At 40.5% G+C, this 13,018-nt stretch overlaps 1 long non-coding RNA gene across 1 annotated transcript in view; it reads right to left on the minus strand.

Moving 5' to 3' along the window:
• LOC134729877 (uncharacterized) overlaps positions 1–13,018 on the minus strand; it is an 82,634-nt gene that overhangs the window by 7,938 nt on the left and 61,678 nt on the right. The window lies entirely within an intron of this gene.

Below are 13,018 nucleotides of genomic sequence, written 5' to 3' on the forward strand. Positions count from 1 at the left end.
CCACAGAAAAATCAAGATTTCATTAGCAAGCACTTTCTCCTACTTCAGCCACCACTGACGGCTACTTCTGCCTCATTCCCTTCTTCACACAGGCACCATACTCCAAGGGCCTGAAGACAGTTTATCCACTTTTTAATCAAGCAGTCCACAAGGATTGCATGGATAGCATATCTTCTTCAACATACAGGGAAGTGTAGATGATCCAAGCACAAATCTGCAGAGGGGAATAAGGAGGCTGCTTATTAAGCATGCACATTTGATTGGCGTTCTTTTTCCACTCATCAGTTTTTATCAAGCCAGTAGAGAAGATTCAATCTGATAATTTTCAAGATGAGTCATCAGTAGCCACAGAGTTCTAGGGTCAAACTCAGGGCTTTGTGGCTTAAGCTGTTGTCCTCCCAGTAAGACAGCATACTGAACTATTTTGGCCTGTCTTTCCTCTCTGGACAACTGTAAGGTAAAAATTTATTTAAGAAAGAAAAGGAGACAGAGAGAGAGAGAGAGAGAGGGTTAAAATGGCAAGTCTTCTCAACAGGATCCTAATAAATATTTTACCACTCACACTTTCCAGAGCAGAGCAGAACTTGTCTTCTAGCCCAATTGTCTGCTCCAGGTGCAGTGTGGGTACATCTCAGGGCTGGGTCTTCAGCTTTCTCGAGAGACTTCAGTGTCTTTCTCAGCCACCAACGGCCAGTGGCAGAGGTCATACAAAGATGGCTGGCTACAAGGCAGCCCTTCTGTCTGCAGACCCTGCCACAGTCCCTCTCTAGGACGGATTAGGAAAATCTACAGAGTAAAGAAAGTGCAGAAGGAGATGCATCCCTCTGCACCTTTATAACTGAGTAATACCCAGAGAATTGAGCAGAATATTCTAAGCTTCGAAAAAGCAAATAGAACAGATATGTGAGACCACATTCCCTAAGGTGGTCCTGTCTGATTTTTAATATTCTCTTCCATCCTTAAACAACAACAAAGAAGATGTCCTGACGTTAATTTAGAAAATCCTGACAGAGATTTTAACTGGTAGACTATGGGTACCTTTAATCATCTGTCGGCTTTGCATCATTCATCCACAATCATTTCTGTTTCACAAAGTAGTCTCCTATTTTAATTTTGATAACCTCATTTTCCCACCTAGACGATTGAAAAAGAACCCTCCCCACCTTGGCCGTTTCCAGGAGCACTTATCTTGAAAGGTTTTTGCAGACACATTTATGACACTCCTATGAGGTGGCTAAGGTCTGTTATCCCCATTTTATGGCTGAGGAAACTGAGATAGTGAGACGCTGAGTGCTTGCCCAAGGTCAGGCACTGAGTCAGGAGCAAATTCAGAGGCAGAACTCGCTGTTCCTGGCAGCCTCACCAGGTTCAGCTGCCTCGCCTCTGTTTGAACTGCCTTAAAATAGGACTTGCAAGAATTCTGATGAATAGATTGAAACCCTGCGGTGCTTTATGTGTTAATGATGACTTGGTAACTGCATATATTAATGTTGTTCATTGACTTACAGCCAAGAGCCACTCATTTCCTAGGTGCTCAGCCTAAGAGAGACTATTTTCCTCATTTTTCACTGATTATCATAAAACACTTCCGTGTAACCATATGAGACTACGGTTCTTTCCGACACCAAAGTAAAAGTGCAAATTGTTGTCCTTTTGGCCTCTAAGTGCAGGAATCTCTCCTCTCTCCCTCTGTATACACTCCTCATCATGGTCTCCAGCCTACGACCCTCTCCTCTCTTTCTGGCCTTAGAATCTACCCTTTAGCCTCCCCGGGTGCTTCTGAAATGGAATCACTCTCTGGTTCCAGGACACAGCGCTGACCCCCTCTGCATCTCACCCACCCTTATTCATCAAAATCTCTTTTTATCTTCAAGGTTCATCTAAAGAAAACCTGCTAAGAAGCCACCCCCTATTTCCCCACCAAACCTGGTCTCTCTTCCTTTGAAGCCCTTATCTGGCGCCATCTTATTTTGCCTTTTGCTTACTAGGCTCTTGCCCTAAGGATGCAGATTGTAAATTGATTAGGGGCAGGGATGGTTTTACTCACCTTTGCTAGTCTGAGATGGCACACTGACTGCGCACAATAGGGGAGCTGCTGACTACAGGAGTGGGCGAACTTTTTTTGCAAAGGATCGGTTAGGAAATATTCTAAGCTTTGCTAGCCACAAATGGTCTCTGCTGATTCTTCTTCCTTTTCTACAACCCTTTAAAAATGTAAAAAATCATTCTTAACTCCAAAAAATCAGCTGGGGCCTGGATTTCTCATATGGTGAAAGATCAATTGCAGCACATAGCCCAAATACATTTTGGGGCCCAAATACATTTTTGTACTTAAAAAAGTCTCTGAAATTACATACTATGGTATTTGTATTTATTTTGCTTAAAACTCCAGTCAATTAAAACACGGATGAAACCCAGCATTTATAAAGGTGAAAGTAGGAACTTGCAAAATCCATGCATACGTCTTTGTGCATCATTAAAGGGCCAAATTCCTTCAGCTTTACATAGATTCTTCCATGGCTGATGAGGTCTCATGGCTTTTTAGGAAGTGGGATAATAAAACTAGCTCTGCCACACCGATGGGATTTTTTTAAGGTGTCCCAAAATGTTTCATTTGTCTCATCAATGACTGCTGTGAAACAGGATCTTGGACAAGTTAACACTCTATTTTATTTTATTATGTGAGACTGGGTCTTGCTCTGTCACCCAGGCTGATGTGCAGTGGCAGCATCATGGCTCACCGTAGCTCAACCTTCTAGGCTCAAGGGATCTTCCCACCTCTCAGCTGGGACTACAGGGGTGCATGCCACCACTCCTGGATAATTTTTGTATTTTTTGTAGAGACAGGGTTTCACCATGATGCCCAGGCTTTGTCTTGAACTCCCAGGCTCAAGTGATCCTCCTGCCTTGGCCTCCCAAAGTTCTGGTATTACAGGCATGAGCCACCATGCCCAGCCACAAGTGAACATTTTTAATGCCTGAAAGTCTAGAAAGAAGGACAAAGTAATGGTCCCTTTAAAGTCTCACTGACCTGGGTTACCATCAGTGCCCACACAATGCCATTCATACCCCTCCCTAAATCCAGGAATACTGCAAAGCAATATTTAGTCATTTCGCGGTGGCTCATGCCTATAATCCCAGCACTTTGTGAGGCGGGCAGATCACAAGGTCAGGAGATCAAGACCATCCTGGCCAACATGGTGAAACCCCGTCTCTACTAAAAATACAAAAATTAGCTGGGCGTGGTGGTGCGTGCCTGTGATCCCAGCTACTCGGGAGGTTGAGGCAGGAGAATTACTTGAACCAGGGAGTTGGAGGTTGCAGTGAGCCAAGATGGCACCACTGCACTCCAGCCTGCTGACAGAGCGAGACTCCGTCTCAAAAAAAAAAAAAAGTTTAGTCATTTCCTGCATCATGACATCATAGCCTTCCCCTATTAAGTTATCTAACTGAGTTACAGTTCAAACCGCTGGTTCCATATCAGGAGCTGTTTGGTTTAACATCTCTTCAGCAAAGGTACCATGGGAGCTTTTCAGAAAACTTCAGCTTAATATTCCAACTTATTTTCCTGAGGAGATCCAGCTGTGAATAATAGTGTTGATTCAGTATCGCTGATCATTTGCCAGAATGTGCGATTTGTAAAACTTTGGCAGGGAAAATTGTATTACAGATGTTACGTTGGAAAACCTCTGAACTGCCGTGAAATGTAATTGTGTGTTGGAGGACACGTCATGTCGTTAGCAGGCTGAGTTTACTCTGTTTGGGTGAACAGTGCACATACACTACAATGGGTAGCTGCTCCGTTTATAGGAAAGTCAGAGCGACAGAATAATAATCCAACCCTCGAAGACAGCTATAATTACAGCATGTTGACTCCGTCCCCTTGACAGGGAAGCTGCAATGTTTCAAATAGAAAGCTCCATTAGCTAGGTGACCAATCAAGGAAGCAGAAAACAGCGAGAAGGAGGTATAAAATTATCTTGTTAAAATTCTCTTCAAAAATAGAGATATTTAACACATAACAAGAATATACAGTCTAAGGCAGTAGAGAATTTTATTTAAAAATAACCTTGTCCTGTAAAAGTAAAGCTGATCTACGATAAACTATTCAAATATCTGTATCCCATTTAGAGACAAAGGACCAGGCTGAGCAACATAGTGAGATCCTGTCTCTACAACAAATTAAAAAAGAAAAACTAGCCAGATGTGGTGGCACGGGCTTGTGGTCCCAGCTACTTGGAACTCTGAGGTAGGAGGATCTCTTGAGCCCAGGTGATTGAGGCTGCAGTGGGCTATGATCGGGCCACTGCACTCCAGCCTGGGTGACAGAGTGAGACCCTGTCTTAACAACAGAGAGAGAGAGCGAGAGAGAATGGGCTTTCATGCTAGAAATAGCTATAATTTTTTAAAAAAATAATGTGGTATTTACTTATATTTTACATTTAGAAAATGTCATTTCCTACATCTAAAATGCCTTTTGAAAATGGAAAAGAGACCAACTGAAATTGTATTGAATTAATTATATCAATACTTTCTAAACTTCCAACAGCTCTGGTGAATCACTATTTCCTATTCTATTGTTTTTTACTATATGGTTGTTTCACATTTTGGAAGTAAGTGAGAAGAAACAGTAGAAAATAGACTGTTTGATTTGGTTTTGAATCCTTTGCCTGGTTGTATCTGGATTCAAGGTCTATTAGGCTGAATCATATGAAATTGCTGCTTATTTAGTTAAAATGACATCAAATATTGGCAATTTCGTAAGTGGTTGCTGGCTACCACTTCAGTGTTTCTTCTGTTATCTCTGTGATAAAGTCTTTGGTCCTTGTCAATTGGCCATGGGTAAATGGGACAATTACAGGATAAAAACTTTATTCTTGGATAATAGGGTAATAAACAATAATAATAACAGGTAGAAAATAGATAATAACAGATAATTGATATACAGATATTAGCTAGGTAATAGGTAGGTAGGTAAAAATAATAGTATCGATAGAATTTCTGCTGCAAGGTTTGTATGTCTACAGAAGAGTCTTCCTTCCAGTCTTTTGGAAAAAAAAGTAGACACTTTCTCACTATGTTGCCCAGGCTGGCCTCAAATTTCTGGGCTCAAGCAATCCTCCTACCTCAGCCTCCTGAGTAGCTGGTACTATAAGCATGCATCCCCACACCCAACAGCCAGCAAGCATTCTTTTAACCTTCTGCAAGTAAGAGGTTTTGACGCCCTTCGTTTCATTCTTTTATTTGCTGATCATTATGATAATAGTAGTCAACATTTCTAGTGATCTCTTAGCATCCATGGGGATTGGTTCCAGGACCCCCTCATGGATACCAAAATCCAAGACGCTAAAGTTCCTTTTATAAAATGGCATAGTGTTTGCATGTAACCTATGTACATCTTCCCATATACTTTAAATCATCTCTAAATTATAAGTAATCTTATAATACCTAATACAATGTAAATAGGGTTATATTGCACTGTTTTTTATTTGTATTTTTTATCGGTATTTTTTTGAATATTTTCTACTCGAGGTTGGTTGAGTCCTTGCATGCAGACTTGGGGATATGGAGGGCTGACTGTCCAGTACTTACTAAGTTCCTGGGCGTGTAATAAAGTCTTTACATGCTATTATTTCCTCCTCAAAATGACTCTGTGAGATAAGCATTAGTATTATAGTCTCTGTTTTACAGATGAAAGTTTTGGGAGAGCAAGACAGCTACAAAACCTATTTTTCATTCTACAATGTATTTAATTAAATGGAGAGAAGACAGGAGAGATGGAGAAAAATTTTGGCCAGTCAAACTTCAGATCCTTAGGTCAAATGTAGCCTTGGTGTCAGAATCTGGAAATTCCTATTGAAGTGGTTTGGTGGCCAATTGTACTTCTGATCCTTGAATTTGAACTTTAAAATCCACCTTTGGGTGTGACAATATGATCCCAGGACTTAATTAACCTCTTAATATGCCATTATCTTTACCTGTAAAACAATATAAAATTATCTACCTCATAGAGTCATTGAGGTTTCCAATGATATTTTACATCCTTAGATGAAGACATACAAAATAATATAACCTATTCCAAAATTGGAAGGAAGCACTCTTTGGTTTTTGTGCTTTCATAATAATTGCTATTTCTCACTTGTAAGTTTGTGGCAACAGAAGGACAAGAAAAAATTAGAACTCATAGAAAATATTTTGATAGATATCAGTTTTATAGATTTATAGTTTCTTTTCCTAAACTGTACTGTTCAACAAAAATTATACAAATCTTTTGACTAGGAGATGCATTTTTAAAGGCATATAGACTCTTAGTAATTTATATCCTCTGTACAGCTTATATTTTCTATATCACGAAGAATAGGAAAGAAAAACAGACAGAATTATCATCATTCATTCTCCAAAAAGAGCACATGCTTATGGGAACCTTGCTCTAAAACCTAAGCAGCCACATGAAAATGATTTAGCTTCCTGAAGATTGCGCAAGAGTCAACAGCACAGCTAGACAATATTGTTTTAATTCTTCATGTTGCAGAATTATCTAAAGAAAAGAAAGCTGATTTTTTAAATGATAGCTGAAGATATTTTGAAGACAGTTGAATCTGGGTTGGAAAGGCAAAAAGTCAAACAGCACATCAAAACAAGAGAAGGAAACTGTGACTAAAATAAAAGTGATGATATGTTCCTCTAATTTAAACATTCAAGTCTGTGTAAATGAATTAAAAAATTTTCTTTGAAAAGTTCTCACCAGTTGTGAGATAGACCAAATAATTTAACACAAGCAATCTGTAGAGGTTGAATTAAGGTCCTGTTTTAAAAACATTATTAGTAAGCAGATGGCGACTATAAAAATGATCACAAAGTAATGATTATACACACTGCCGAGTCAAGCTGCCCGACTGGTCCTGCCCATTCTTTAACTATTTCATGTATGTCAAGTTCACCACCCCCTGCACACCTATTGTCCTGGCATTTCACAGTTTCTTCTTTCAACAAGGGCAGAAGTGGTTTCTGTGTCACAGCTGTCAAAGAAGAACACGTGAAGAGGGAAGAAAGTCTAGGTGAGGGCTGGGTAAGTTGGCTCACACCTGTATTCCCGGCACTTTGGGAGGTTGAGGCAGGAGAACTGCTTTTGCCCAGGAGTTCAAGACCAGCCTGGGCAACATAGTGGGACCTTATCGCTACAAAAAATTTAAAAAATTAGCCTGGCGTGGTGGTGCACACCTGTAGTCCCAGCTACTCAGGACTCTGAGGTAGTAGGATAGCTTGAGCTTGGGAGGTGTATGCTGCAGTAAGCAGAGATCTCGCCACAGCACTCCAGGCTGAGTGATAGAGCAAGACCTTGTTTCAAAAATAAAAAAAGAAAAAGAAAGAAAGAAAATATCTAGGTGGGAACACAAGCTAAGGACCCAGTCTTCAAATTCCAGGACCTCTTGGATCATCCACATACACAACCTGACTCTCATTCACAGAAGCACTTTTCATGAAAACATTATATTACAATGATTTAAACACCCTTCTCCAAATTACTTAACTTGCTTTTCTTCAGATTAGCTAGTTTAAAGAGAACATAATTGATTAGTGAAAAAAAACAACTTGACTAATGAGTGAGCTCTGGGAATAGGTTTCTGGGTACCCAAGAAGCATTAACTCATACAAATAAGTCCAAACAATGACTCCAGCTGGGAAAAGAACAGAGTCAGAACAAGCAGTTGCCTAGGGCAATACATTACCAAGGCAGCCGACTCTGCAAGTGGTTTCTGTAGAACAAATGCAGGCTTTGAATTTAAATATTACCCACTTTGCTTGGGGTAGGTGAATCTGTAGATGAATTACTCACCCCAGAAGTTAAGCAGCCACTCTCCTGAGCTCACTAGATGGATGACAGATGGATGTTTTAAAAGTGACTATTCAGAGTTCAGGGTGCAAATGAAGGCATTCACTATATGGCTGCATACACAGCACTGGCTATAAGCCAAGCTTGCTTTCCACCCCTTCTCTCTAGCCCAGCATAGGCTGCTGACTATAAGCCAAACGCCAGTCACCAGGTAGCAATGACTTGTCTTTGCACTGGCTGTGAGGAGGCTTAGTCTTTTTTAATCCTCTACTGCTTGCAAGTGAATTGGGCTATTGGGTATGTATGTATATGTATACACACAGACACATATTCAAATACGCATATATATATATATATATATCTAGCAAACCATCATATTTCTTTTTTACTTATTTTTTGAGACAGGGTCTCACTCTGTCTCCTAGGCTGCAGTGCAATGCTGTGACTATAGCTCACTGCAGCTGTGGCCTCGTGGGCTCAAGCCATCCTCCCATTTCAGTCTCTTGAGTAGCTGGGACTACATGCACACGCTACCATGCCCAGCTAATTTTAATTTTTTGTTTGTTCTAGAGACAAGTTCTCACTATGTTGTCCAGGCTGGTCTCAAACTCCTGGCCTCAAGTAATTCTCCTGCTTCAGCCTCCCAAAGTGCTGGGATTACAGGCGTGATCCACTGTACCCAGCCTATATTTTCTTAGCCATATTTTTTTTCTTTCCTCAAACTCATTTCAGTTTATTTTATTCTTAAGCAGAGCCTATATTTGTATAAGCTGCTTCAATTCCCTCTACGGAAAGCCACAAACAGACAAATACATAAAGTGTAGAAAGAATGTTAATATGATAGACCGTGAGATCTCAGAGTCCGTTTTAGTGAAGCAGAGGTGTCACTTGTTTAAACTGTTAACCCTGGAGACTCTAAGTGTGAATCAATCCCTCAAGTATTCAAGTTGCAGGGCTCTCAAATTCAGGGTAAAAGAGAATTTATAAAACTCTAAAGAACAGGACAATTGATTGAATGGCTGTAATATGAATGCATGTTCACAAGGAATAATTCCATTTCCTTTGTTAAAATTCCCTTTTCTTCTTTGAGAATTCTTTTTTCACTAGCCAGAAAGCAAAATAGCACTGGAAACTGTTTTTGAAATGGGCATCATTGGGCTAGATTGTTCACAGCAATCTCTCTTGACATTGTGTATAATGTTTTATTACATCTGGAGCATCACTAAAAAAGAGGGAATAGAATCCAACATTCACATATAGCTTCGTAAGGCAGCTATTGAATAGATCTAGCAAATCTTGTGGCTGTTTTGAATGTAATTATGAATCTCTGTCCTGGAGGTTGTCACTTCATTCTTAGGAAGGGGTAGTTCTACCTGTCACTAGGAGACTGGGCGACCTAAGAAAACCCGTCAGTAGCTTGGGGCTCCCTTGTCTTTAAACTGAGGGGCCTGAAGTTAGATCATAGGGCTGTAGAATTCGCCTACTGCTTTCACAATCATTAGTTCTTTTGATCTTCACAGCAACCCTGAAGGGAGGCAGGGCATTTGTTATTTAATACACAAGGAAATGGAGGCTCAGAGATAAAACAACGTGTTTAAGATCTTAGAGCAATTAAAATAGAACACCTGAGACAGAATCCAGTTCTTGGAGATCTGTTTTACTGCTGTTTTAGCACCGTGGTTCAGTTGGAATTTCCTACCTCACTTAATATGTAGAAGAAGAAAGTGAGAAAAACAGTGCCAGTGTTGGGGTGGACAGCAGGCGGAATACGCTATTGGTCTGACACCTTATGGATTGACTTTTGATCTCGTAAAGAATGTACAGAGTCTAACTTTAGCAACAGCCAGCTAATTAACAGCTGGAGTCAGGTCACAAGTTTGGGGTGAGCATGGGTTGAACCAGCCCTGCCTTGCTTTTGGTGGGGCGCTTAGCAACAGCGCTACCCCAGGTGGTTCCATGCTGTAGCATATGCTCAACCTTTTAGTAAAGGCCACGGTCTTATTTAAAAACAAAACATCCAAAATTTCTATTATGAGCCTCCCAAATCCCCGTTAAATAAAAATGCAGTATTTTCCTCACTCTTCTTCCTATGCTGACATTTAGAAATACCATTTTCCTATTTCATTTTATATCTTCAGAGAGGAAACTATGTAATGCAGCAGAAAGAACCCCATTTGGAATTCAAGAAAGCCGGGTCCTCAGCCTCGCTTGACTTAGCTGTGTGATTTTCCACAAGTTACTTAACCTCTCAGAACCTATTTCTGTACAGGAAATCTAGGGGTTTTCCTATCTAAGCTTTGAGATCTTGTCTAACTCTCAAATTCTATGATTCATTTCCAACTTAGGTTTCTCTTATTTAATGTTTGCTGTTTGTTTTGTTAGATATTAATTCATATTTGTGGGCCCAGTTTAACTTTCAATTAACAATATTTTTATTATTTGCATTCTATTACTCCTAGATACGGGATCTCATCCCCGCTAGACCTTGCTTTGTTTTCCTGGGTAATCTTTCTATTATGTGTCATCTCCTGACAAGCATTGCAGGTACCAGTGCGCTTATCACTTGCATCAGTTAGAATGAGAAAAGCCAATTCAAACCGCCTTAACGAGAAAAAAGATCTACTGACTCATAGAACTAAGAGTTAAGGAGTAGTGCAGGTTCAAGCAAAGTTGGATCAGAGTTCTTGATCTATTTCTCTGTGATTTTATTGACTCTACTGATTTGTGTTTACGATGTTTATCCTGAGACAAACAGCAAGAGGATGCAATGGTTCAGGGCCTCCTATCCCTGCCCAAAAGGGACTATAAGAAGAATACTCTACTGTCTATTCTCTATTTTTGTAGCCAGGAAACTTTCTCTGGAATCCTCAGAAAACTCCCTTTTATCTCCTTGGCCTAAACAGAGTCACACACCATTCCTGAACCAGCCACTGTTGCCTAAGGAGTGCCATGCCAGGCTTGAGCCTGGGTATCTGAACCAATTGCTGGCAGGGAGTAGGGCTACCTTGACAGGTTTACACCAGTCAGTGCTACCCATGGAACTGAAGTCCAACCCCACAACTACAGAGTGGCTACATCATGGTGGAGGAGAGGATGTCAGAGAGGCAACCTTATTCCATTGTATCTTGCCCATCCAGCTCTAAGAACCTGGGGGCAAAAATTGCATTTTCAGATCTTCTGCGTACCAGGCACCCAGCTAATGTTTGTTACATTGAATAGAATGGAATGGAATGGAATTTTAGGTAGTGGTGAAGACAAAAACCAAAACAGAAAAATAACACGCAGTTCTCTGTACCTCTTCCTCTCAATTCTATTCTTGCCATGGCTGCTGTTCATGCTCCCTAACTTTCCCCACTATTTATATGTTACCCCTCTTATTTTTAGCCATAAGTTTTACTTAGTCTGAAGATAACCAAATATTTCCTGAATAATAAGTCTCTGAATATGCATATTCTCTAAATATGAATATAAGCCTATTTGCAAATCTAGCACTTACATTTAGAATGTTGTTGGCAGGACTCTGAAAATCAACTTTTTTTTTTTAATGGAAAAATATACTACAGCAGAAGGATTTGTTTTCCACAAAGCAGAACCAACTTTTTTGATTTCAATGATTTTTTGATGCTTCCATATATATTTATATGCTCATTAAATAAATAAATATTAAGTCAGACCTTCTTGATTAGAGAATCGTCTGTCACTAAAAATTGAACTTAGGACTTACAAGTCTCTCTCATTAAAGAGAAGGTGTTGCAAGAGGGCTGGGGTTCCTGGATTTATTCAGCCCCTCCTTCTCCCATTCTAGCTCCCAACGTGGTCCCACTCTCTGAGAAAGTACACAGGGCCCCAGGGCCAGGCAGTAGGAGATATTCATAAGCAACAAGAAATAGGAAGCCCTCTATATGGGTTTATAGCGCCCTCTTCCAAAACAAGACCACAGCAACCGGCTGATCGGGGCTGCCCCTCAGGAAATGCTGGACACAGGGCCACCCAACTCAACAACACTTTCAATCCTTTAGTAGCTTTTACTGAGCACACCATCTGCGTAAAGTTCAGTGTTCTATGATATAGTCTCTGCCCTTGAGAGAGGTAGACAAGGAAACAGGCAATTACAATCTAGCAGTGAAGTCCCTGGAAGAAGTAAACCCAGAGTGCTACCAAGGCAGAGGTAGCACTGTGAGAGGGCTGCTCCATGGCCTAACACCAGAGGGGTCAGGATTCACTTGAAACACAATGCCCTTCCATGGAATGTTCTTCCATTTGTTTGTGTCCTTTTTTATTTCGCTGAGCAGTGGTTTGTAGTTCTCCTTGAAGAGGTCCTTCATATCCCTTATAAGTTGGATTCTTAGGTATTTTATTCTCTTTGAAGCAATTGTGAATGGGAGTTCACTCATGATTTGGCTCTCTGTTTGTCTGTTATTGGTGTATAAGAATGCTTATGATTTTTGCACATTGATTTTGTATCCTGAGACTTTGCTGAATGATGCCCGCTGCAGCTGTGCAATGTGGCAGCCCTGACCCCCGCCCCATCTTAGCATGGTCAAAGAAGCCTTCCCAGAAGAAGTGATATCCAAGCTGAGGTTTGAAGGAAGGAAGGGGAGAGCATCCAGACACTCTATACCAGGTTTGGAAGGGGGAGTGCACATATACAGTGTAAACATGGCCCAGCACTTAAAGAGGAATACAGACAGCACATCCTCAGGTGAGTGCATGGTAAAGGAGCACTCCTTCTATTGCAGGGTGAGATGAAGGATGTGATTATGTGCAGATACACATGGGCCTTAGAGCTTTTTGGATACTAGCTGATACTTTATCAACAGTTGTCTTCCTGAGTTCTTGCATATCTGCTAATATTGGAGAGTTTAAGGAGAGAGCAGAGTCCAAACTCAGGGTGTGTCTTGAGGTGTCTTAAGACAGATTATCACTGTGAACAAAACAGGAATAATTAACGATATTAAATAGTTCATCCTTCCCTGCCTTTATAAAGTCTCACCGAGCTTGCATTTGGCAGCCTGACCTACCAGTAAGATTATAAAACAAATGAATTAGTAAATATCGAAATAATTCTGTTTGCCACATGTGTGAATGTTAAAAAATTCACTGTCATAATTCAAGCCCAGGTTTTAATAGAAGCACGTGGATCTAAGCAAAATCAAATGAATGGACCAATGTTCAATATACAGT

This window comes from Pan paniscus, chromosome 2, assembly GCF_029289425.2.
Source record: "Pan paniscus chromosome 2, NHGRI_mPanPan1-v2.0_pri, whole genome shotgun sequence".
Classification (NCBI taxonomy): domain Eukaryota; kingdom Metazoa; phylum Chordata; class Mammalia; order Primates; family Hominidae; genus Pan; species Pan paniscus.